Consider the following 25,721-nt stretch of genomic DNA (forward strand, 5'->3'; position numbering starts at 1 on the left):
GCGGAATCTGCACATATCTGTGTGGGTTACCTCCGGGTACTCCGGTTTCCTCCCACAGTCCAAAGATGTGCCGGTTAGATGGATTGGCCATGCTAAATTGCCGCTTAGTGTCAAGGGGGGGCTAGCTAGGGTAAATGTGTGGGGTTATGGGGATAGGGCCTGGGTGGGATTGTGGTCGGTGCAGACTCAATGGACCAAATGGTTTCCTTCTGCACTGTAGTGATTCTATGAGGAGGAGATGTAAAGAGGTCACCCAAAATGCGACGTGTAATGGTTTGTAAGTTATTTCCATGTGATTGAAACGTAACTGTAACAATAGTTGCCTCAGCCCATGCGGTTGTATACGTTTTATAGTATTCGAAATGTGCAGTCAAGTATTTTCCAGAGTTGTGCGAGTTAGGTGGATTGGCCATGCTAAGTTGCCCCTTAGTGCCAAGTGGACTAGAAGGGTAAATAGTGGGGTTAGGAGGATAGGGTCTGGGTGGGATTGTTGTGGGTGCAGGCTCGATGGGCCGAATGGCCTCCTTCTGCACTGTAGGATTCTATGTTTCTGTGAAAAGCAGGAACCCCATTTCTAGCTGACTATCACATCCAGCATATCGTTGTCCACGGATCAAAATTAAAATACAAGGTGGGATGTAGTTTTTAATTATTGCTCCAGCACATTGATGATAGGAAAATGAGCACCTGCAAAGCTCATTAGCAATTCACTCAGAGAAATTTAAGAACACTTCATGCACAATGAATTGCTTGTTACGTGGAGTGACTTGGAGTCAAATCCAGTGACTATTTCACGCACTCAATCCCACAAATTGTAATCAGCTGACTGACGGGTTAATCTGTTTGTTTGATAATATCGTTTAAAAGTCAGACGCCTGCTGGGGTTCAGCAATGCCCGGCGCTTGTGTGGCATGAATTTTATTTCTCACTCGTCACTCGCAAGCCTGAAATCTGTCCAGCTCTTGCTGCTTGGAGGTAGGCACTTGTTTTATTATCTGAGGAATCGCGAAGGGTACTGAACATTGTGTAATCGTCAGCAAACATCCCCATGTCTGACCTAATGATGGAGGGAAGGTCATTGATGAAGCAGCTGAAGATGGTTGGGCCTAGGACACTAACCCGAGGAACTCTTACGTGGTCCCCTGGGGCTGAGATGATTGACCCTCAATAACAGCAATCTTCTTCCTTTGTGTTCAGTATGACTCCAGCCGCAGAACACTTTTCCCCAGATGTACTTCAATTTCGCTGTTTGATGCCACACTCGATCAAATGCTTCCTTGATGTCAAGGGCAGTCACTTTCACCCTCATCTCCGTGGTTCACCTTTTCGTGTTCATGTTTAACCCACAGCCTTTACTCTACGCAATACCTTCAACCATGTAGCACATGGAATGAATCAAATTGTGTGAAAATTGGTATCTGTGTTTCTGGAGGTGACTGAGATAGATCATCTGATTTGATTTGATTTATTATTGTCACATGTATTAGTATACAGTGAAAAGTATTGTTTCTTGCGCGCTGTACAGACAAAGCATACTGTTCATAGAGAAGGAAATGAAAGAGTGCAGATTGTAGTGTCACAGTCATAGCTAGGGTGTAGAGAAAAATCAACTCACTGTGAAGTAGGTTGATTCAAAAGTCTGACAGCAGCAGGGAAGAAGCTGATCTTGAGTCGGTTGGTACGTGACCTCAGACTTTTGTATCTTTTTCCCGACAGAAGAAGGTGGAGGAAAGTATGTCCGGGGTCCTTAATTATGCTGGCTGCATTTCCAAGGCAGCGGGAAGTATAGACAGTGTCAGTGCATGGGAGGCTGGTTTGCGTGATGGGCTGGGCTTCATTCACGACCCTTTGTAGTTTCTTGCGATCTTGGGCAGAGCAGGAGCCATACCAAATTGTGATACAACCAGAAAGAAAGTCTTCTATGGTGCATCTGTAAAAGTTGGTGAGAGTCGTAGCTGACATGCCAAATTTCCTTAGTCTTCTGAGAAAGTAGAGGCGTTGGTGGGCTTTCTTAACTATAGTGTCAGCATGGGGGGACCCAGGACAGGATGTTGGTGATCTGGACACCTAAAAACTTGAAGCTCTCGACCATTTCTACTTCATCCCCGTTGATGTAGACAGGGGCATGTCCTGCACTGCGCTTCTGAAGTTGATGACTATCTCCTATCTGCTGGCTACTTCTGGGTGAAGGTGTTTGCAATTCTACAGCTTTGGCTTTTGCGTTGGTGTGCTGGACTCCCCTATCGTTGAGGTTGGGGATATTGTGGAGCCTTCTTTATTGTTAATTGTTCAGTTGTCGGCCCCCATTCACGACTAGATGTGGCAGGATTGCAGAGCTTTGATCTGATTTGTTGGTTCTGGGATCGCTTAGCTCTGTCTATTACATACCCTTTCCATTGTTTAGCACATATGTAGTCCTGTGCTGTACCTTCACCAGGTTTGTTAAGAATACTGTTCCCGGCATGCGGCCTTACACTCCCCGCTGAGCCAGCTCTGTTCCTTCGGTGTGATGGTAATGGTGAAATGAGGGCTATGCTTGTTCTTGAGGTTACAGATTGTGGTGGAATACTGTGCTGCTGATGGCCCTCACTAATTCATGGGTGCTCAGTTTTGAGCTGCTAGATCTGTTCTTAACCTATCTCATTTAGCACAGCTAGTACCACACACATGCTGGAGGGTGCCCTCTGCATGAAGACACAGCTTTGCCTCCACAAGGACAGTGTGGTGGCCACTCCTACCCATGCCCTCACTGGGGAGAATGAGGTTAATTAATAATTTCCTTCATGCCACAATGCCACTCTTGCAGATATGCCCATCAATACTTAGGCAGCTCAGTTAGGAATGCTGCTTCCGAGCCTCTATTGGTGATGGACAAAGAACAAAGAAAATTACAGCACAGGAACAGGCCCTTCGGCCCTCCAAGCCTGCACTGACCATGCTGCCTGTCTGAACTAAAACCCCCTACCCTTCCAGGGACCATATCCCTCTATTCCCATCCTATTCATGTATTTGTCAAGACTCCCCTTAAAAGTCACTGTTGTATCTGCTTCCATTACCAACCCCAGCAGCGAGCTCCAGGCACCCACCACCCTCTGTGCAAAAACTTGCCTCGTACATCTCCTTTAAACCTTGACCCTCGCATCTTAAACCTACATTGAAGTCATTGAAAGCATTGAAGTCCCCCACCCAGAGGGAATTGAGTGCCCTTGCCACCCTCAGGGCTTCCACCAAGTGGTGTTCAAGATGGAGGGGTACCGATTCATCGGCTGAGGAAGGATGTTAGGTTAAAGTTAATTTATTAGTCACAAGTAGGCTTACATTAACACTGCAATGAAGTTACTGTGAAAATCCCCTAGTCGCCACACTCCGGCGCCTGTTTAGGTACACCGAGGGAGAATTTAGCATGGCCAATGCACATAACCTGCACGTCTTTCTGACTGTGGGAGGAAACCGGAGCACCCGGAGGAAACCCACGCAGACACGGGGAGAACGTGTAGACTCCGCACAGACAGTGCCCCAAACCGGGAATTGAACCCGGGTCCCTGGTGCTGTGAGGCAGCAGTGCTAACCACTGTGCCGCCCCGGTTTCCATGCCCATATTTGACCCAATGCCATGGGGTTCCAGAGTCAACACTGAGGACTCGATAAATCACAGACCATTACGTCACCACCTCTGGTAGGACAGGACATACCCAGGAATGGTGAACAAGGTATCTGGGGTTTTGCCGAATAGGTGTAATTCTGTGCATTACAACCATGTCATGACTGTGCGGGACAGCTCTCCCAAGCTTTCATAGCAGTTTTATGCAATTTCATAGTTTTCCAGGCAAATTCTCAGTGGAGTTGGAAGTTAACATCTTTTTTTATTCATTCATGGGACATGGACGTCACTGGCTGGCCAGCATTTATTGCCCAACCGTAGTTGCCCTTCAAGGACAGTTGAGAGTCAACCACATTGTTGTGGCTCTGGAGTCACATGTAGGCCAGACCAGGTAAGGACGGCAGATTTCCTTCCGTAAAGGACATTAGTGAACCAGATGGGTTTTTACAATAATTGACAATGGTTTCATGGTCATCAGTAGATTCTTAATTCCAGATATTTTTCATTGCATTCAAATTCCACCAGCTGCCGTGGCGGGATTCGAACCCAAGTCCCCAGAACATTAGCTGAGTTTCTGGATTAATAATCTAGTGATAATACCACTAGGCCACTGCCTCCCCACTGCATCATGGAAGGCCATATGAAGGCCAGACCAGGTAAGGACACCAGACTTCCTGACCTAAAAGACAATTTTGAACCAGATGGGTTTCATGACAATCAGTAGTTTCATCGCTGTCACTATCGATTACTTCTTATTCCAAATGTATTTATTGACCCTTCTAACATCAGTGTTGAAGCATGCTGTTGACACGGTTAGAGGAAGCTTTGTTCCTTTTGAGATCTTGCACCACAATGGCACAGTGGTTAGCACTGCTACCTCAGGGACCCAGGTTCGATTCCCAACTTGGGTCACTGTCTATGCGAAGTCTGCACATTCTCCCCGTGTCTGCGTCGGTTTCCTCCGGGTGCTCCAATTCCTCCCACAGTCCAAAAGACTTACTGGTTAGGTGCATTGGCCATGGTAAATTCTCCCTCAGTGTACCCGAACAGGTGCCGGAGTGTGGCCACTAGGGGATTTTCACAGTAACTTCATTGCAGTGTTAATGTAAGTCTACTTGTTGGGGGCTAAGTGCAGAAACATTCCACTGACTAACACTGGGAGCTTTCATTTGCTGATGCATTCGCTGGTTTGACACCACACGATGAGAACAAAATTAATGCTTTCTTTGACAAAACATAAAATCTATCCATTTGTCTGTCACACTGCTCTTTTGAGTTTCTTCCTCGAAGTAGAGTGGTGAAGGGTCTTTGTCAAGTAAAGTTTAACACACAAATTGGCTTAAGGAGAGCGCCACAATGTAAATAACAGAGAACGTTTATATCCTGTGCAAAATGGCTTCCAGTTTTGCTTATATAACAACTGTCACTAATTTTCAAATTAATTCGTTGCGTGAAAATTGAAATACGTTGATAAGTTCCCACACAAGTGCAAGCCTTTTTAAATTCATTTCCTTTTTATATCATGCGTTTTTTTGCCATTCTAAAGGATTTCGCTTCTAAATAGATCAAATCAATAAATGTTAAGCTGCACCTCCCTTCACTGCATTCCCGAATATTACCGTTGAGATAAACCCCTTGTCATGATGTCTCCATGACAACCTCAAGAGTTTTCTTAGGTATTGAGAGGACATGGAAGGTTTGACGCGAGAGTCAGACTCTTTCCAGAACAAGAGAATCGACGTTTCAGTCAGAAATCCAGCCTTATTGAGCTATTCCCAGCCAGGGCAACCATAGTGGGTGCTAAAATTGGCCTCAGTACTCCTTGGCTAAGGAGGGGCCACATGGTGGCACAGTGGTTAGCTGCCTCATCAGTGCCAGGGACCCGGGTTCAATACCCAGCTTGGGTCACTGTCTGTGCGGAGTCTGCACTTCTCCCTGTGTCTGCCCGTGTTTCCTCCGGGCGCTCTGGTTTCCTCCTACAGTCCGAAAGGGGTGCCGGTTAAGTGCATTGGCCATGCAAATTCTCCCTCAGTGTACCTGAACAAGCACTGAAGTGTGACAACTATTTTCACAGTAACTTCACTGCAGTGTTAATGCGAGCGTACTTGTGACACTAGTCAATAAACTTTAATTGCTGTTGGACTGGTAGACATGCTTGTCTGAGGATATCACTGGCGAGGCGATGGCCTAATGGTATTATCGCCAGACTATTAATCCAGAAACTCAGTTCATGTTCGGGGAACCTGGGTTCACAATCCCACCACGGCAGATGGTGGAATTTGAATTCCATAAAAAATAACTGGAATTAAGAATCTACTGATGACCGTGAAACCACTGTCAATTGTCAGGAAAAACCCATCTGGTTCATCAGTGTCCTTTAGGGAAGGAAATCTCGAGAAAGTTAGACTTGTTTTAACCTTGTGACTTTTTAATTTATTTATTAGTCGCAAGTAGGCTTACATTCACACTGCAATGAAGTTACTGTGAAAATCCCCTAGTTGTCACACTCCAGCGCCTGTTCAGGTACACGGAAGGGGAATTTAGCACGGCCAATGCACCTAACCAGCACATTTTTGGAGTATGGGAGGAAACTGGAGCATCCAGAGGAAACCCACGCAGACACGGGGAGAACATGCAACCAAAAGAGAAAATGCTGGAAAATCTCAGCAGGTCTGGCAGCATCTGTCAGGAGAGAAAAGAGCTGATGTTTCGAGTCCAGACGACCCTTTGTCAAAGCAGCTTTGACAAAGGGACATCTGGACTCAAAACGTCAGCTCTTTTCTCTCCTTACAGATGCTGTCAGACCTGCTGAGATTTTCCAGCGTTTTCTCTTTTGGTTTCAGATTCCAGCATCCGCAGTAATTTGCTTTTATCCAGGGGGGAAACATGCAAACTCCGCACAGACAGTGTCCCAAGCTGGGAATCAAACCTGGGTCCCTGGCGCTGCGAGGCAGCAGTGCTAACCAGTGTGCCACCCCACATCTTACCACATCTCAGGATCAGCTCAAAGCACTTCACATACAAGGAGCCTTGCACGCTGATTGTTGTTACTTCAGGGAATGTAGCAGCAATTTATCAAATTGATTGATTCCCAAAGCAAGCAACGAGTGTGTGTGAGAGTGAATCTGCTGTTGGTGGCATTAGCTGAGGGGACAGTGTCAAGCAGAACATGCAAGAATAATAGTCTTGCGGAACTATCTGTTAGGTGTAATATTACGAGGTGGAATCAGAGATCTTTATCAGAAGAATCCTTTGACAGTTGTAATCTTGCTTTAATAAATATCCTGGGATGCCTGTTCTGATTATACAATGGCTCAGAGGAGTAACTTGATTTCAGTGAGTGTACAGTTAAACTGGTGTCGAGCACAAAGTCTTCCATCCACTATTGTGTAAAATCTATCAATGTACAACATTCCCTGCTTATTATAGGATGCAGGAAGAAAATGTACCCAAACTGATACCTTATTCCTCTGTTCCTTTGTTAAATTGAGCAAAATTATGGGTGGCACGGTGGCACAGTGCTGCCTTACAGCGCCAGGGACCCGGGTTCAATTCCGGCTTTGGGTGACTGTCTGCGCAGAGTCTGCACGTTCTCCCCGTGTCTGCATGGGTTTTCCTCCAGGTGCTCCGGTTCCTTCCCACAGTCCAAAGATGTGCGGGTTAGGTGGATTGGCCCCAAGTGTCAGGGGGATTAGCAGGGTAAATACGTCGGGTTATGGAGATAGGGACTGGGTGGGATGGTGTAGGCACGAGGGGCCGAATGGCCTCCTCTTGCACTGTAGGGATTCTATGGTTGAGTGAAATATCTTAATATGCAACTGCAGTTGTTGTATGTGTCGTGCCGAAACAGAACTTCAGTCATATCATTAGTTGTAATGATGACAGAGAATACTTTTGCACATACTGTCACTCCGGTTTATCACTCCACGGTTTGCAACAAAAATCCACCGACATATCTGGTGCCATGTCACCTGGATTACCAGAGTCTGAATCACATCTGCCTTCTCCAGAAAACACATTTGATTATCTGTGCACCTCTTTATAGCTTCATATTCCATGGGATGGGCTGTGAAATTCTGACAATCAGTCTAAAAATGCAAGGAAGATTTCAACTTTGCTGCATGCATTTTGTTAACAGATAGCTTCAGCCCCCCCAAGACCTCATCATCTAATCAGGCAGGCGATGGCCTAGTGGTATTATCACCAGACTATTAATCCAGAAACTCAGCTAATAGTTTGGTGACCCGGGTTCAAATCCCACCACAGCAGGTGGTAGAATTTGAATTCAGTGTAAGTTTATTTATTAGTGTTACAAGTAGGCTGATATTAACACTGTAATAAGTTATTGTGAAAATCCCCTAGTCGCCACACTCCGGCGCCTGTTCGGGTACACTGAGGGAGAATTTAGCGTGACCAATGCACCTAACCAGCACGTCTCTTGGACTGTGGGTGGAAACCGGAGCACCCGGAGGAAACCCACACAGACACGGGGAGAACGTGTGGACTCCACACAGACAGTGATCCAAGCCAGGAATTGAATCCCGATCCCTGGCACTGTGAGGCAGCAGTGCTAATCGTTGTGCCACTGTGCCACCCATAATTGCACCCTCAATTAAAAAATATCTGGAATTAAGAACCTACTGATGACCATGAAACCATTGTCGATTGTCGGAAAAAATCACCTGGTTCACTAATGTCCTTTAGGGAAGGAAATCTGCCGTCCTTACCTGGTCTGGCCTACATGTGACTCCAGAGCCACAGCAATGTGGTTGACTCTGAAGTGCCCTCCAAGGAGAACTAGGGATGGGCAATAAATGCTGGCCAACCAGTGACGCCCATGTCCCACGAATGAATTAAAACAAATTTGTATGCAGCAACTATTAATGGGCATCATGAGGCTGCCTACTGAGGATTATTGACTTCATGAGGCTATCGGTGTAATGCACTGGGCTTCTCCTTTATTGCATTGTTGACAGCTTGCTTACTATTTATAAAACATGCAATTTTCCTCCTAAAGACGGACGCCATGCAAGCTTCCACAATTGGTGACGTTGTATCAAACAGCACAATTCTCAAAACAGCTAATGAGCTGTGCGAGAGTGTTGGCATTATCTGAGGAGACAACATTGGGCAGAACAGGCAAGAGTCATGGATTGTGCAGAACTATCTGCTGGGAATCAGAGATCTTTGTCAGAAGTATCCTTTGAAAATTGTGATCTTTCTTTTTATAAATATCCTGGGGTGCCTGTTGAGATTATAAAATGGAACAGAGGAGTAAAGGAACTTCAGTGAACGCAGAGCTAAACTGGTACTGTGCACCATAATTGATTGAAAGCTGAACTAAAAAGAGTATTGCAGTCCAGAACAGAGGGGCTTAGGTGGTGATGTCATCCATTCTTTCAATTTGCGGTATAATTTAATCTCAGAATCTCGCCTTCCCTGGCAGCAAACTATGACGCTTAAACTCATCAACAACATTCTTTGAATTTGTCCTCATGAAGAACGTAAGAATTGCTTGACAAAAATGACCAAAATCTCATCTAGTTCGCCTTCCACCATCTTGCTTCCTGATAGTTATGGGGAGGCCTAGTGATATTAGAACAAAAAACAAAGAACAAAGAAAATTACGGCACAGGAACAGGCCCTTCGGCCCTCCAAGCCTGCACTGACCATGCTGCCCGACTGAACTAAAACTCCCTACTCTTCCGGGGACCATATCCCTCTATTTCCAGCCTATTCATGTATTTGTCCAGGCGCCCCTTAAAACTCACTACGTTTTCTGTTTCCACTACCTCCCCCGGCAGCGAGTTCCAGGCACCCACCACCCTCTGTGCATCGCTAAACTATTAATCCAGAAAGTCAGCTGATGTTCTGGGGACCCGGGTTCAAATCCCGGTGCGGCAGGTGGTGAATTCAGTTATAAAAATCTGGAATTAAGAATCTACTGATGACCATGAAGCCATTGTGGATTGTCGGAAAAACCCATCTGGTTCATTAATGTCCTTTAGGGAAGAAAATCTGCCGTCCTTACCTGGTCTGGCTGACATGTGACTCCAGAACCACAGCAATGTGGTTGACTCTCAACTACCCTCTGAAATGGCCTAGAAAGCCACTCAGTTCAAGGGCAGTTAGTGATGGGCAATGAATATTGGCCCAGCCAGCGATGCCCACATCCCATGAACAAATAAAAAAAGTCACATGATGCAATGATCAACCACAGCAATAAATCTATGTTAATCACGACAGGATCACATGAAGCAAACCTTAGTGTGGAGAGTTTTGGGAACTACGGGATGAATTATACAGGTCACCATGGCCCCTCCCCATCCCCAGCTAAAAAGTCACAAGAGGACACACCAAGCCGAAGAATTAGCCGCCCCGCAGTCATTGGCTGAAGGCTGGATTCATTCCCTCAGGGACAGGAAGGCCGGCCTCAGAGAGCACCCAGCCAACTAGAGGCCAGCAGCACTCTCCTGTACCACTAGCGCCAGTGGGCACAGTGATCATTGGCAGTACTGCACTTGGGTGATGAGGTAGTGTGTTGCGATGGATTGGAACTTTGTAAGTGTTTGGAGGTCGGCAAGGAGTGGCGGGGCAGTGGGTTGGGGGAGGGTGCAGAGTTTGAGAAACCATGGAGGGAGGGAAATCTCACTTGCCCCCTGATGGGCCCAGGGAGTCAGTTAGGCAGGGAAAACCCCACTCCCCACCTCCCACCCCCGCACCCCATAGGAAGCCAGCCACCAATCCACCCGCCCCGACTTCTGCGCAAGGAAACCTGTTGTGCAGGTCACTTGGCGAGGGTTTTTCCCAGCGCTGGTTGAATCCCCTTCATTTCCCACTCAAAGGCCTCTATTGGCCCATTGGCAGTTGGGCTGCCAATGCCACCTCCGATGCTGGTCAAATGGTGGGGGCAGGTAGGTAAATGGGCAGGCAGGCCACCCACTGGATTTAACAAGCTCCAGCCCCCACCCCCCTTCACCAACAAACTTGCCAGTGGGGGCGGGGGGACATTATATCCAGCCCCTTGGGTCACAAGTTACCTTCTTTCTTGCCAAGTATGCGGCACTTAATCACGCGTCATACCTCAAATTAGTCAGGTACTAAACCCCAAGCTGTTACTTCCTGAAAGAAGGCTTGGAGCGAGCATTAATCATCCGATTATGAAATATAAGCATTTAAGTGAATTACTCAATGAATGTAAACCTCTGACCTGAACCTACATTACCTAGAGGAGTTCAGTTTCAATTTTATCTTTGCCAGAAGAAACTGGGAAGTGCTTCCTCTGTCTCCAGTGTATGTGAGAGAGGAATATCTTGTCAGTGATAAATAGGAGCGGATAACTGCACTGACAAGGGAATCATTTAATATGTCCCACCTAGTATTGTAAAACATAACCAATTCTCTTTTATTCATGGGATGTGGACGTCACCAGCAATTGAAGCCCTTGAATAGCCAATACTGAGTCGTCTTCCTGAATATAATGAGCTCCCCAATAAGACTAAACAGTTCGGACCAGTGTTATTATTCCCCAGCTCTTACTGTTTCCTTTTCTTTTGAATGGGCCTTTTACTTATTTATTTATTTATTAGTCACAAGTAGGCTTACATTAACACTGCACTGAAGTTACTGTGAAAATCCCCCAGTCGCCGCACTCCGGCACCTGTTCGGGTGTAATGACTTCAATCAGGCCATTGAGGTTGGCCTATTGGAATATGAACTCCCTGATTAAGGAGTCAATTGATGGGCCAATCAGGGAGTCTTTTCCGGGGGTATTTAACCGGGGGTCTCAGTTCCTCTGGCACTTCCATTCCATTCCATTCTGACTGATAGCACTCTGTGTACTGTTGTGGGAATTGTAAATAAAGGGATCCGCACAAATAATGACCCAAGCCAGGAATCGAACTCCAGTCCCTGGTGCTGTGAGGCAGCAGTGCTAACCACTGTGACACCGTGCCGCCCATAGGGAAGTTAGGAATTAACCACATTGCTGTGGATCTGGAGTCACCTGTAGGCCAGACCGGGTAAGGATGGCAGATTTCCTTCCCGAAAGGATTTTGGTGAACCAGATGCATTGATGTATGAGGAGCATTTAAGGACTCTGGGTCTGTACTCGATGGAGTTTAGAAGGATGAGGAGGGACCTCATTGAAACTTAGAATGCTGAAAGGCCTGGATTGAGTGGACGTGGGAAAGATATTTCCATTAATAGGCGAGACTAGAATTCGCGGGCACAGCCTCAGAATACAGGGAAAACCCATCGAGATGAGGAGGAATTTTTTCAGCCAGAGGGAGGTGAATCTATGGAATTCATTGCCACAGAGGGCTGTGGAGGCCAGGTCATTGAGTATATTTAAGACAGAGATAGATAGGTTCTTGATTGGTAAGGGGATCAAAGATTACAGGGAAAAGGTGGGAGAATGGAGTTGAGATACCTATCAGCCATGTTTGAATGGTGGAGCAGACCCGATGGGCAGAATGGCCTAATTCTGCTCCTATATCTGTGGTTTTATCGGATTTAATAACAATCTGTTCATCATTGCTGATTTCAATTATTTGAATTCAAATTGTCAGCTGCCAAGATAGAACTTGAGTTCATGTCTCCTTAGTCCAGGCCTCTGGCTTATCATCCCGGTAAAATAACACTGTGCCAGAGGTAGAAGCAGAAATGGTCCAAATGGGTGTTTTATATACAGGGTTTACATTTCTTTGTAATCTGCTGCAGGTTTGCAAGACCATTTAATCTCTATCAATGCTGCCCTACCTTTATTACAGAGTCCCATAAGGAACTATAGAACTTCAGAACTTCAAGCAAGAGGGGGTAGGGGGGATGTTTAACAAAATCCTCAATTCCTCCATTCCTTGCCACCCAATAAGATTAAACTCCACTCCAAGACTCAAGAATATCAAGGCTGGCACATTCCAAACGGTCTGGTAGAAAACCAACTCATTGCTGTAATCATATTCAGCGAGCAACAGTAATGTGCATAGAGCACTTTAATGCTACTCTCAGGCTTTGACATCCTTTGATCTCCTGATTCAAGGAAACGTTTAATGCTTAATTATCTTTGCGTAGGACTATTGGTTGGATCTGTTCATCCATTACACAAAAAGCATTCCAATTTAGCAGCATTTTAATATAACTTGGAAGGAGTACCATAATTGATTGAATAAAAGCTTTCATTCCTGAATTCATCCTTTGGTCCAATTGGATTGTGAAGATTAGATTCAATCCTCCACCCTGGGGAGTTCTACGCAAGATTGTTTTCTTGATTTGATTTGATTTATTATTGTCACATGTATTAATATAGAGTGAAAAGTATTGTTTCTTGCGTGCTATACAGACAAAGCATATCGTTCATAGAGAAGGAAAGGAGAGGGTGCAGAATGTAGTGTTATAGTCATAGGTAGGGTGTAGAGAAAGATCAACTTAATATCAGGTAGATCCATTCAAAAGTCTGACAGCAGCAGGGAAGAAGCTGTTCTTGAGTCGGCTGGTATGTGCCCTCAGACTTTTGTATCTTTTCCCAACGGAAGAAGGTGGAAGAGAGAATGTCTGGGGTGCGTGGGGTCCTTAATTATGCTGGCTGCTTTTCTGAAACAGCGGGAAATGTAGACAGAGTCAACGGATGGGAGGCTGGTTTGAGTGATGGATTGGGCTACGATCAAAACCCTTTGTAGTTTCTTGCGGTCTTGGTCAGAGCAGGAGCCACCCCAAGGTATTTTGCATATTTCAAGACAGTTTTGAGAAGGTGCTTATGATTTAGGATTAAATTGACTCACCAAGTGTAGAAATCTGAGGCAAGAAATTATAGACAGACAGATAAGTGAATAGGCAGTGAATAGTGGGATACGGACCGCATAGAGACAAAAGGTCTTTAGTTTAGAAAGGCGTCATATGTCGGTGCAGGCTTTGTGGGCTGGAGGGCCTTTTCCTTACAGAAGTGGCACAGATGTTTAGAACATAGAACATAGAACAGTACAGCACAGAACAGGCCCTTCGGCCCATGATGTTGTGCCGAGCTTTCCTGTTCTTTGTTCTTTGAAATTAAAGAAAAGAAAGGGATGTTTTGCTGGGCTAGTAGGCTAGGCAGACTAGTGAAGTTTCATGGAGTTAAATTTTACACCTAAACCATACTCGTTTAAGTTTATTTATCAGCGTCACATGTAGGCTTACATTAACACTGCAATGAACTTACTGTGAAAATCCCCTAGTCGCCACACTCCGGCGCCTGTTCGGGTACACTGAGGGAGAATTCAGCACAGCCAATGCACCTAACCAACACGTCTGTCGGACTGTGGGAGGAAACCGGAGCACCCGGAGGAAACCCACGCAGACACGGGGAAAGAACGTTCAGACTCCCCACAGACAGTGACCCAATATGAGAATCGACCCCTGGTCCCTGGCGCTGTGAGGCAGCAGTGCTAACCACTGTGCCACCATACCCCCCATACTATACCTGACATGGGAGCATGAATACTGATACTGGTGTAACAAGCTGGGAAAATGCTTTGTTCTATTCTGCGGATGTTGATTTACTTAATAACGATAACAAACTCTACAATCCAGCTCTGATTACCTTCTAATTGTGGCCAAACTATTGTCTCACTAACCTTTTATAGGTAGCTATGCTTACTGAAGCAATATAATACTAGTACTCATCATATCAGCACTTAACCACCTTACTGTCAGGTAAAGAACAAGACAAGAATGATAATATGCGTATGAATTCTTCTTGGAGATCTGTGACAGATCTCGGGGGAATACGATTAACTACAGATCTATTCCTTTTTAAATGATTGCAGCAAGCTGTCATTATTAAGTCTCATAAAAATCAGCAGGTGGTGTAATATTGTGATAAGCAAGATGTCTGTTCCATTAATCTTCAGGATTTTGAGTTGAATAAGATCTAAAATTGAAATATAAATCCTCTTAACCATTTCATTGACAGCTTTACTCACTGGTAGCACTTGCGTTTCAGTGTAATGAGGCTCTGATTCAAGCCCCTTTCCAGGACTTGAACATACATTCCAAGTTGGCAGTATAGTGCCGTATGGTAAAAGTAAAGTCAAGTTTATTTATTAGTGTCGTAAGTAAGACGTACATTAACACTGCAATGAAGTTACTGTGAAATTCCCCTAGTCGCCACATTCCAGCGCCTGTTCGGGTCAATGCACCTAACCAGCATGTCTTTCAGACTGTGGAAGGAAACCGGAGCACCCGGAGGAAATCCACGCAGACACGGGGAGAACGTGCAAACTCCGCACAGACAGTAACCCAAGCTGGGAATCGAACCCAGGTCCCTGGCGCTATGAGGCAGCGGTGCTAACCACTGTACCACCGTGCCACCCCGTGGCGCGTGCTGTCCGATGTTTTGTTTCAGGTGGAACATTCAATCCAGACTCTGCCTGCCTATTCAAGTAGATCTCACGATGCTGTTCGAAGAAGAGCAAAGAAGTTCTCCCACTGCCTTGCACCTCTGACAAGTATCCTCTCCCTTAAATCCCCCTTACACCTGTTATATGTCTGATAGTCATTTGGCGAAGAGAGAAACCAGGGCCAGGCTTTACTTGGAGTAGATTGACTCACAGAGTGAAACATCACAGGTATATATTGTTACAATGTGCCTTTAAGGGATCGCAGCACAACATCTCGCGAAGGAAAGTGTGTCATGCTATCCAATTTTAGTTTCACTTTTGCTTTCAACAGAGCACACACTCAGCTCAGCTGCTGGTGTCTTCAAGCTTCCTATCCATGTATATCTGTTCACATCTGCCCAGTATTCAAAAATGAACCTACACCATGGTTACCCAATTCCTTGTGAGTCATTGGTATATTTATATAATTGTGACACACACAGCATGTAACTCCTCGTTGTGTGTTAGTATTATCATAGAATCATAGAATCCTTACAGTGCAGAAGGAGGCCATTCAGCCCATCGAGTCTGCACCAACCATAATCCCACCCAGGCCCTATTCCCATAACCCCACCTAGTTATCCTGTTAATCCCCTTGACTCTAAGGGACAATTTAGTATGGCCAATCTACCTAACCTGCACATCTTTCGGACTGTGGGAGGAAACCGGAGCACCTGGAGGAAACTCACGCAGACACGGGGAGAATGTGCGAACTCCACACAGACAGTGACCCGAGGCTGGAATTGAACCCGAGTCCCTGGCGCTGTGAGGCAGCAGTGCCAACCACTGTGCCAATGTGCGGCCACCGTGTTTGCAGGATTGAGGTGGGGAGGCCAGGGAGATAAAGAAACTAAGGCGCTTTATTAAGGAGATGTGTTCAGGATGGGCTGCAACCCTACTCTTCACAGTTACCCGTGCAAACAGTCAATGGGGTCACCTCCGACAGCATCATGCACGCATTATCTTAGAGTCCCCTGTTCAACTTCAACACTGCTGGTAAGAAATCACACTCCCTACTTTAGCCTAGTCGGTGGGGGAAGGCCAAATCATTGAATGTTTTCAAGAAGCAGTTAGATATAGCACTTGATCCGCAGGTGATCAAAGGATATGGGGATAAAGCAGGATCAGGCTATTGAGTTGGACGATCAGGCATGATCATAATGAATGGTGGAGCAGACTCAAAGGGCCAAATGGCCTCCTCCTACTCCTATCTTCTATGTTTCTATTCCCTCTCTCTCTAAATCAAACGTCCCCAACACATTAAACAGTATAACACAAACAACCAATTAACAACAAGTCAATGGGCGGGATTTTGCGACCTCATTCGGGTGAGGCTCGTAAAACCCCACGTGGGGCCAACGGAGAATTCCATTCTGCGAGCCTTGCCGGCCCCGATTCTGGGACAGGCGAGGTGGTAACATTCCAGCCAATAAGTCAGACAACTTGGAGGTCACACTCTGGATGGTTGTCGGCGGAGCTCAGGGGTTGGCTTCTTCGCACTGGTTAGGGTGCATCGACCCGAACAGACGCCAGAGTGTGGCGACTAGGGGAATTTCGCAGTAACTTCATTGCAGTGTTAATGTAAGCTTTACTTGTGACTAATAAATAAACTTTACTTTATTCGCTGTAACCTCTGGTGTGAGTGTCTGGATGTGAACATTGTCAGTGGTTGTTTTAACTGGAGTTAATGTTATGAGTTCAGGTTTACTTGGTGCTTGGTTTACAATCGAAGTGCTGTTTTCCCCAATCGGCTTTCTTAGTGTCAGGTTTTCGTGAAAGTCCAGGTCCTAACTCAGCACAGTCGGGTGGCACAGTGGCACAGTGGTTAGCACTGCTCCCTCACAGCGCCAGGGACCCGGGTTCGATTCCTGGCTTGGGTCACTCTCTGTGTGGAGTCTGCACGTTCTCCCCGTGTCTGCGTGGGTTTCCTCCGGATGCTCCGGTTTCCTCCCACAGTCCAAAAGATGTGCTGGTTAGGTGTATTGGCCATGCTAAATTCTCCCTCAGTGTACCCAAACAGGCGCCGGAGTGTGGCGATTAGCGGGATTTCGCAGTAACTTCATTGCAGTGTTAATGTAAGCCTACTTGTGACACTAATAAATAAACTTAAACTTTGAATTCGGACTTTCTGCAGGTTCTGTTTCCGATGGGTTGGTTCTCTCCATCAGCAGTTGATCCACATGCCTCCTCCAGATGACTTTGTCTTGGGTTTGGACGTGTAGGCGACAGGTCCAGTCTGTGCGTTGGTCAGGGCAGGAACTCATTTTTCTCCTGTAGTATAGTTTCTTGCCAGAGCTTCTTGTTCCTCTGCGTAATCGGTTCAACACTTGTCTACTTAATGCTGGTGGAATGATTATTCGCATCCTCCAAAGGAGACATCCTGCCAAGCAGATAACGCAAACCTTCGAGTGGAGTACAGCTTCAATCAGGGTTTACTCCTGAGATCATGTCTCAAAGCACGGTGTCCATTACCTTGGAGAGTATTGGATCACTTAAGGTGTACTTCTTCACTTGTCCTAGAATAGAATCATAGAATGCTATAGTGCAGAATGAGGCCATTCAGCCCATCAAGTCTGCACCGACCACAATCCCGTCCAGGCCCTATCCCCATAACCCCACGTATTTACCCTGCTAGTCCCCCTGACACTAAGGGGCAATTTAGCATAGCCAATCCATCTAACCCGCACATCTTTGGACTGTGGGAGGAAACCGGAGCACCCGGAGGAAACCCACGCAGACACGGGGAGAACGTGCAAACTCCACACAGACAGTGACCCAAGTCGGGAATCGAATCTGTGTCCCTGGCATTGTGAGGTAGCAGCGCTAAGCACTGTGCCACTGTGGTGACAGGCGTATTATCTACCTGTTCATAGTTGAAGATGCTTCCACTCAAACTGTTTGTTGATAAACTGTTTGGTTAGGGGAGTCGGGAAAGCGTTACCACGAAGGTTTGACTGACAATACTTGATAATATACGTGTGCGCTGACGGCAATGCCCATATCTGCGTGTGGTCCAAAAATTGTTGTTAGGGGACAATGGTCCATTGACAATGTGAATTTTCTCCTACACAGGATTTGATAGAGCCTTTTTATCCCAAAGATAATCTGAAGGCTTCTTTCCCGATTTGCGCAGAATTGCTTTCGGCTTTACTCAATGTTCTGGACGCAAAGGCTATTAGTTTCTCTTCATCTGAAGGCATTGATAGAAGCATAGATACTAGAAGCAGGAGTAGGCCATTCGGCCCTTCGAGCCTGCTCTGCCATTCATTTTGATCACGGCTGATCATCGAATTCAATATTCTGATCCCCCCTTTCTCCCATATCCTTTGATCCCTTTAGCCCCAAGAGCTATATCTAATTTCTTCTTGAGATCACACATTTTGGCCTCAACTGCTTTCCGTGGTGGTGGATTCCGCACATTCACCGCCCTCTGGGTGAAGAAATTTCTCCTCATCTCAGTCCTAAAATGTTTACTCCTTATTCTCAAACTATAACCCCTAGTTTTGGACTCCCTCACCATTGAGAACATTCTTTTTGAATCTACCCTGTCTAACCCTGTTAGAATTTTATAAGTTTCTATACAATCCCCTCTCACTCTTCTAAACTCCAGTGAATATAATCCTAACCAACTTAGTCTCTCCTCATATGACAGACCTGTCATCCCAGGAATCAGCCTGGTAAACATTCGCTGTGCTCCCTCCATAGCAAGGACATCCTTCCTCAGATAAGGACACCAAAACTGCACACAATACTGCAGGTTTGACCTCACCAACGCCCTATACAATTGCAGCAAAACATCCCTATCCCTATACTCAAATCCTTTCACTCTGACGGCCAACATACCATTTGCCTTCTTTACTACCTGCTGTACCTGCGCACTTACTTTCAGTGACTGATGCACGAGGACTCCAAGATCTCGTTGAGTATCCACCTCTCTTAACTTACACCATTTGAGTAATAATCTGTCTTCCTATTATTGCTGCCAAAGTGGGTAACCTCACATTTATCCACATTATACTGCATCTGCCATGCAGGTGCCCACACATTCAACCTGTCCACATTACGCTGAAGCAGCTCTGCACCCTCCTCACAGCTCACCTCCCACCCAACTTTGTATCATCTGCAAATTTGGAGATAATACATTCAGTTCCCTCTTCCAAATCATTAACATATAATGTGAAGAGTTGGGTTCCGAGCACAGATCCCTGCAGAACCCCACTAGTTACTGACTGCCAATCAGAAAAAGACCCATTTTTGCCAACTCTTTGCTTCCTATCTGCTAACCAGTTTTCTATCCACCTCAAGACATTACCTGCAATCCCTGTAATTACCTGCATGTGATTTAACTTTACACAAAGTTAAATTAATCTGTTAATGTGAGACCTTGGTGAAAGCCTTCTGAAAGTCTAAATAAACCACACCCACTGGTTCTCCTTGGTCAACTCTACTAGTTACATCCTCAAAAAATTCCAATAGATTCATCAAGCGTGGTTTCCCTTTGTAAACCCATGCTGACTTTGTCTGATTGTGCCACTGCCTTCCAAATGGCAAGTTATGAAACCCTTGATAATGGACTCTAGCAACTTCCCCAGTACCGACGTTAGGCTCACTGGTCGAGAGTTCCCTGTTTTCTCTCTACCTCCCTTTTCGAATAGCGGGCTTACATTAGCTACCCTGCAATCTGTAGGAACTATTCCAGAATCCAAAGAATTTTGGAAAATAACCACCAATGGATCCACTATTTCCAAGGCCACTTCCTTCAGTACTCTGGGATGAAGATTATCACGACCTGGGGATTTATCCACCTTCAATCCCATCAATTTCCCCAAAATCATTTCTCTACGAATGCTGATTTCCTTCAGCTCCTCACTAAAACATGTTTCTCTCAGCACTTCTGGTACATTGCTTCAGTCTTCTCAAAGGAAAATATGAATAAAGTACAAATTTAATTCCTCAGCCATTTCTTTATTCCCCGTTATGAATTTTCCCGTTTCTGACTGTAAGGGGCCTACATTCATTTTTGTCAATCTTTTTATCTTTACATATCTATAGAAACTTTTACAGTCAGTTTTTATGTACCCCGCTAGCTTACTTTCATGCTCCATTTTCCCCTTCTTAATCAATCTCTTGGTCCTCCTTTGCTGAATTTTAAACAGCTTCCAATCCTCAGGCCTATTGCTTTTTCTTGCCAATTTGTATGCTTCTTCCTGGAATCTGATACTATCTCTAATTTCCCTTATAAGCCATGTTTTAGCCACAATTTCCTTACCACTCTTGCGCCAAACAAGAGTAAACAACTTCTGGAGTTCACCTATTAATTCTTTAAATGTCTGCCTTTGCCTGTCCACTGTCTTTCCTTTCAGTAATGTTTCCCTGTCCGTCATGGCCAATTCATGCCTCATAGTTACCTTTATTGAGATTCAGGACCCTAGTCTCAGAATCAACTACATCATTATCCACCTTGACAAAGAATTCTACCATATTATGGTCACTCGTCCCCAAGGCTTCTCTCTCAACTAGCTTGCTAACTAATCCTTTCTCATTACACAACACCCAGTCCAATATGGCCTGTTCCCTTGTTGACTCCTCAATGGGTCAAAGTGTCAGGACTTCTGACTTCAGCAGTGCTTCCTTGTCTTGCCCTCTCACAATGATCTATCCACTTCCACTTTTTATTTTGACACAATAGACTAGACAAGGGCTTCAGAATGGTCACTAACTTGGGGACAAACCTTCCGTAGTAAGGTACTAAGCTTAAGAAGGATCAAAGTTGGTGAGCATTCTGAGATACACGTGCTTCAGTAATAAGTTTGACCTTTGAAAGAGACTTACAAAGTCCCTTAGCTTCGATTACATGTCCCAGATTGAAGATTGGAAACATTTGCATTTTCCTTTTGGACTCTGAATCCATAATCCTGTAATCTTTGTAATGTGACATCCGGGTTGCAAAGATGTACTTCCTCATCTTTACCAGTAACCAGAATGTCATCCAGGTAACACTGGACTCCACTTAACCTGCTTAAGATTTGCTCCATTGCTCTTTGGAACTTTTCAACAGTGTTGGGTTATGATGAATGCTCATTTAGCCCTTCTCTGCTAAATACCAAGTCTGAGGCCCAATGGGTTACTTGCAATTTAACCATTTGCAATCCAGGAGTAACACAGTCAGTGTTACCAGCTCAATGATTATGAGTACATCCATCAATATTGTCAATTTAATCAGGATATCCCAAAGTTAAACTGTACCTGGGAAAAGTAGCCTGACACACAAGAGTTTCACGTTAGCAAAAGAGGCTGAGCTTTTTCATAGGGAAGACTGCCAATATATCAGCCTTTCAACACAATGTAGCTTGAAAGATATGATTACCACCATAACTTGTGAAATTAAGTTGGCTGGATAGCTGGTTCATGATGCAGAGCGATGCCAACAACACGGGTTCAATTGCCATAGCGGCTGAAGTTATTCATTGAAGGCCCCACTTTCTCAACCTTGCCCCTTATCCATGGTGTGGAGATCCTCAGCTTAAATCATTACTAGCCACCTCTCCCCCTCCAAGGAGAGAGCAGCCTACGGTCCTCTGGGACTATGGCAACTTTATTTGATTTGATTTGTTATTGTTACATGTTTTAGATTTGATTTTTTTATTGTCACATGTATTAGCATACAGTGAAAAGTATTGTTTCTTGCGCGCTGTACAGACAAAGCATAGAGAAGGAGAGAGTGCAGAATGTAGTGTTACAATCATAGAAACATAGAAGATAGGAGCAGGAGGAGGCCATTCAGCCCTTCGAGCCTGCTCCGCCATTCATTACGATCATGGCTGATCGTCCAACTCAATCGCCTAATCCTGCTTTTTCCCCATAACCTTTGATCCCATTTGCCCCAAGTGCTATATCCAGCCGCCTCTTGAATGTATTCAATGTTTTGACATCACCTACTTCCTGTGGTAATGAATTCCAAGGCTCACCACTCTTTGGGTGAAGAAATGTCTCCTCACCTCCGTCCTAAATGTTCTACCTTGAATCCTTAGACTGTGACCCCTAGTTCTGGTCTCCCCCACCATTGGGAGCATCCTTTCTGCATCTACCCTGTCTAGTCCTGTTAGAATTTTATAAGTCTCTATGAGATCTCCCTCATTCGTCTGAACTCCAGCGAAAACAATCCTAACCTAGTCAATCTTTCCTCTATCCAATTGGATAGTTCATTCATCAGTCCCGCCATCCCCAAAATCAGCCTGGTAAACCTTCGCTGCACTCCCTCGAGGTCAAGAATATCCTTCCTCAGAAAAGGAGACCAAAACTGCACACAATACTCTAGGTGTGTCATAGCCAGGGTGTAGAGAAAGATCAACTTAGTGCGAGGTAGGTCCATTCAAAAGTCTGATGGCAGCAGGGAAGAAGCTGTTCTTGAGTCAGTTGGTACGTGACCTCAGACTTTTGTATCTTATTCCCGATGGAAGAAGGTGGAAGAGAGAATGTCCGGGGTGCGTGGGGTCCTTAATTATGCTGGCTGCTTTTCTGAGGCAGTGGGAAGTGTAGGCAGAATCAATGGATGGGAGGCTGGTTTGAGTGATGGACTGGGCTTAAATTAAGTTGGCTGGATAGCTGGTTCGTGATGCAGAGCGATGCCAACAACACGGGTTCAATCCCCGTACTGGCTGAGGTTATTCATTGAAGGCCCTGCCTTCTCGACCTTGCCCCTCACCCATGGTGTGGAGTTCCTCAGGTTAAATCATTACCAGTCAGCTCTCCCCCCCAAAGGAGCCTATGGTCCTCTGGGACTATGGTAACTATACCCCGTTATTGTAAAATTATTTATGATTGTTAATGCCAACCTCAAATGGCCCTCAGGCATGGAAATGTTTGCAGCATTAACGGGAATATGCAGGGGTAATGGGGCCAATTGGATAGTTCATTCTCTGATGTAAGGTCTGACAATTCAAAGTCATCTCAAAGTTGAGGTGCAGGCTGCACTTTATCCAGAAGCAATCTTCCTATTGTCAGGCTTTCGGCTTGTAACTCCACCAAAGCCAGTTTTATCAAATTGGACACATTGGTGAATGTAGATTTTGCCTTCCATTTGAATTTTCCACCCCACTCCCAATCTGACCAGTCTGCCCTCAGCCTCCTGCAGTGTTCAAATGATGCACAATGTAAGCTTGAGAAACAGTGCCTCATTTTCCATTCGTCACTTTACAGACAGCTGAGGTCAATAATTTCAGGACGCAATCTCTGGCCATATTTTATAACCTTTCTCTTTGCAGTTTTTGAGTCTCGTTTTACCTTTGTTTTTGCTTTTGGATGGCAGCTATTGGAATTCCAACCATTCACATCTCCTCAAGTAATATCTCTTGTTTCCTTACATGTCCCATGTTTCTTTACATGCCTGAAGGCTCCTGCCTTGACTCCTTGAGGGGAAGGGGTGCCTAGAGGGAAGTCAAGATACCCCCATGCCCCTGTTACATAGCCACTGTAGACACTTACCCATGGTAACTGTGATGGAATGCAGGTCTGCACCTCTCTCCAACAGTATCTGTTGGACCAGATTCTCCATGGTGTCCACCACCCTCCTCATGGCCAGCTCTGTGTGTGCACTGGTCAGCGCCACTTCATCATCCAGCATACAGACAGACACCTCGGCCTCGCATGCCACACTGCTGAGGGCCTCCAGCATCTCAGGCTGACCTTCCACTCCGTCTCTTGCTGCCTCTCCAGCATCTCTTGCAAGGCCGATTCCGAAGGCCCACCGTCGGACTTGAACATGGGAGATGCCCCTTCCCCACCTGTCCTCCAAGCGTCGGTGAGCTTGGCTGATCCTGCTGCAGACGGGTGTCTCTGCAGTGACCACCAGAATGAGAGACTCTTCCTAAACTAGAGCTAATACCCACCACGATGAGTGCCCCTTGGGCTGGTGACAGGCAAGTGTCTGCAATGGTGCTTCGAAACTTGGTGCACTTTCTGCACTTGTATCACAGATACAAGGGTCAGGCTCATAGAGACATGTCATTTGCAGTGCTTGCCAATACACTCAACATCTGAGCACCTTCTCCCACCTCACCCCCCACCTCACCCTCCCAGACTGCATGTGAGCTCTCTGTGTGGAAGGGTGAGTGGTCTCTCCACCTGCAGAGTCGATGGACTGCAGAAGGACTATTATTCATTATCAGATCACACTGCCACTTACCAGTTCATTAATATATCAAGATAACCAAACTCACATTCCCCTTGACAGCTCTGTCAATACGCCTGCTGAGCAGAATCTATTACTGGGTTTGGAAGTCAGCCAAGCATTCATACAAACAAAACATCCTTAACTGCGTGCATTAAAGACTTTGAAGACAGCCAGAAACACAGTCATCTCGCAATGTTTTAAAACAACAGATGGCTGAGCTGAACTTCAAAGATAGTGAAAGCTCAGCCAACACCAAAGCTTTGAAAGAGCCAAACAGTTGGCTGAGCTGTTCTTTAAGAAAAACATGAAAGCAAAGGAGACATTTCACACAATCAAATCTGCATTTTGCTATTGTGCAATGAAAAATAGCATATTATCCAGTGGATAATATATTCTCATGCGCCAGAAACCTTTTCCACTTTCATCCTGCTGTTAATTGCCTCAACAGCTTAGCAAATTTCAGGAGTGACAACCTGGAAAATGTATTCTTTAATGGTCACTTTTGTTCTTTTTACAAAACCAAGCCGTTGCATTATTAAAGATTATATAATTTATTATGCAGCATTTAGTGATTGAAATTTGAATTTGGCAACACCTTTTGAATTTACCTTTCGCGTGATTCCCAACTCCAAACCACGACTCACTCATGGTTCACGATACCTCTGAGCTGATGGAAAACATGTCACCTTTCAAAATAGGCCTCACTCCATGAAAATAGTGTTGGGTCCACTTTCACAATGGAGCTGGCAACACAGAGACAACTGGGTGTGAGCTGGTGACACGTCGTCCATTCCCGCATTGCTGGAAATGGGAGCAGGAATCCCGCACACCATTTGGAAAGCTCGTCCAACCTGACGTGAACGATGTGCTGGTTAGGGTGCATTGGCCGAACAGGTGCCGGAGTGTGGCGACTAGAGGAATTTCACAGTAACTTCATTGCAGTGTTAATGTAAGCCTTACTTGTGACTAGGAGCAGAGGTAACAATTTCTCACATGTTTCATCTCAAGGCATGAGTCAAGAGTTTTATCAAACAAACTTTGACACTGAGACCTGGATTTTTGTGCAGATGGCCTGAATCTAGAGGTCCCATCCCCAAACCCATTCTCGGCCAATTTCCCCTCCATTCACTGAGGTAACTGCCCATATAAATCAGTAGCTGCCTGCATTGCTGTGTGCTTTTGGTTAGGTAGGTCTCTGAAACTCACAGTGTGTAGATAAGACCTGCGACACAGATAGATTAATTGGATAGCCAGGGTAGCCTTCCAGAGAAGTGAGGCACCTCTTTAGATATGGTCCTGGGACACCTTTCAAGCAGCCCCCGATTGGCACCCCATCCACTATCTTAAACATTCACTCCATTCACCACCGATGCACAGTGGCAGCAGTGTGTGCCATTTGCAAGATGCACTGCAGGAACTCAACAAGGCGCCTTCAACAGTACCTTCCAAACCCACAACCTCTACCACCCAGAAAGACAAGTGCAATAGTTGCATGGGAAAACCACCATCTGCAAGTTCCCCTCCAAGTCACTCC

This window comes from Mustelus asterias, chromosome 3 (assembly GCF_964213995.1).
Source record: "Mustelus asterias chromosome 3, sMusAst1.hap1.1, whole genome shotgun sequence".
Classification (NCBI taxonomy): domain Eukaryota; kingdom Metazoa; phylum Chordata; class Chondrichthyes; order Carcharhiniformes; family Triakidae; genus Mustelus; species Mustelus asterias.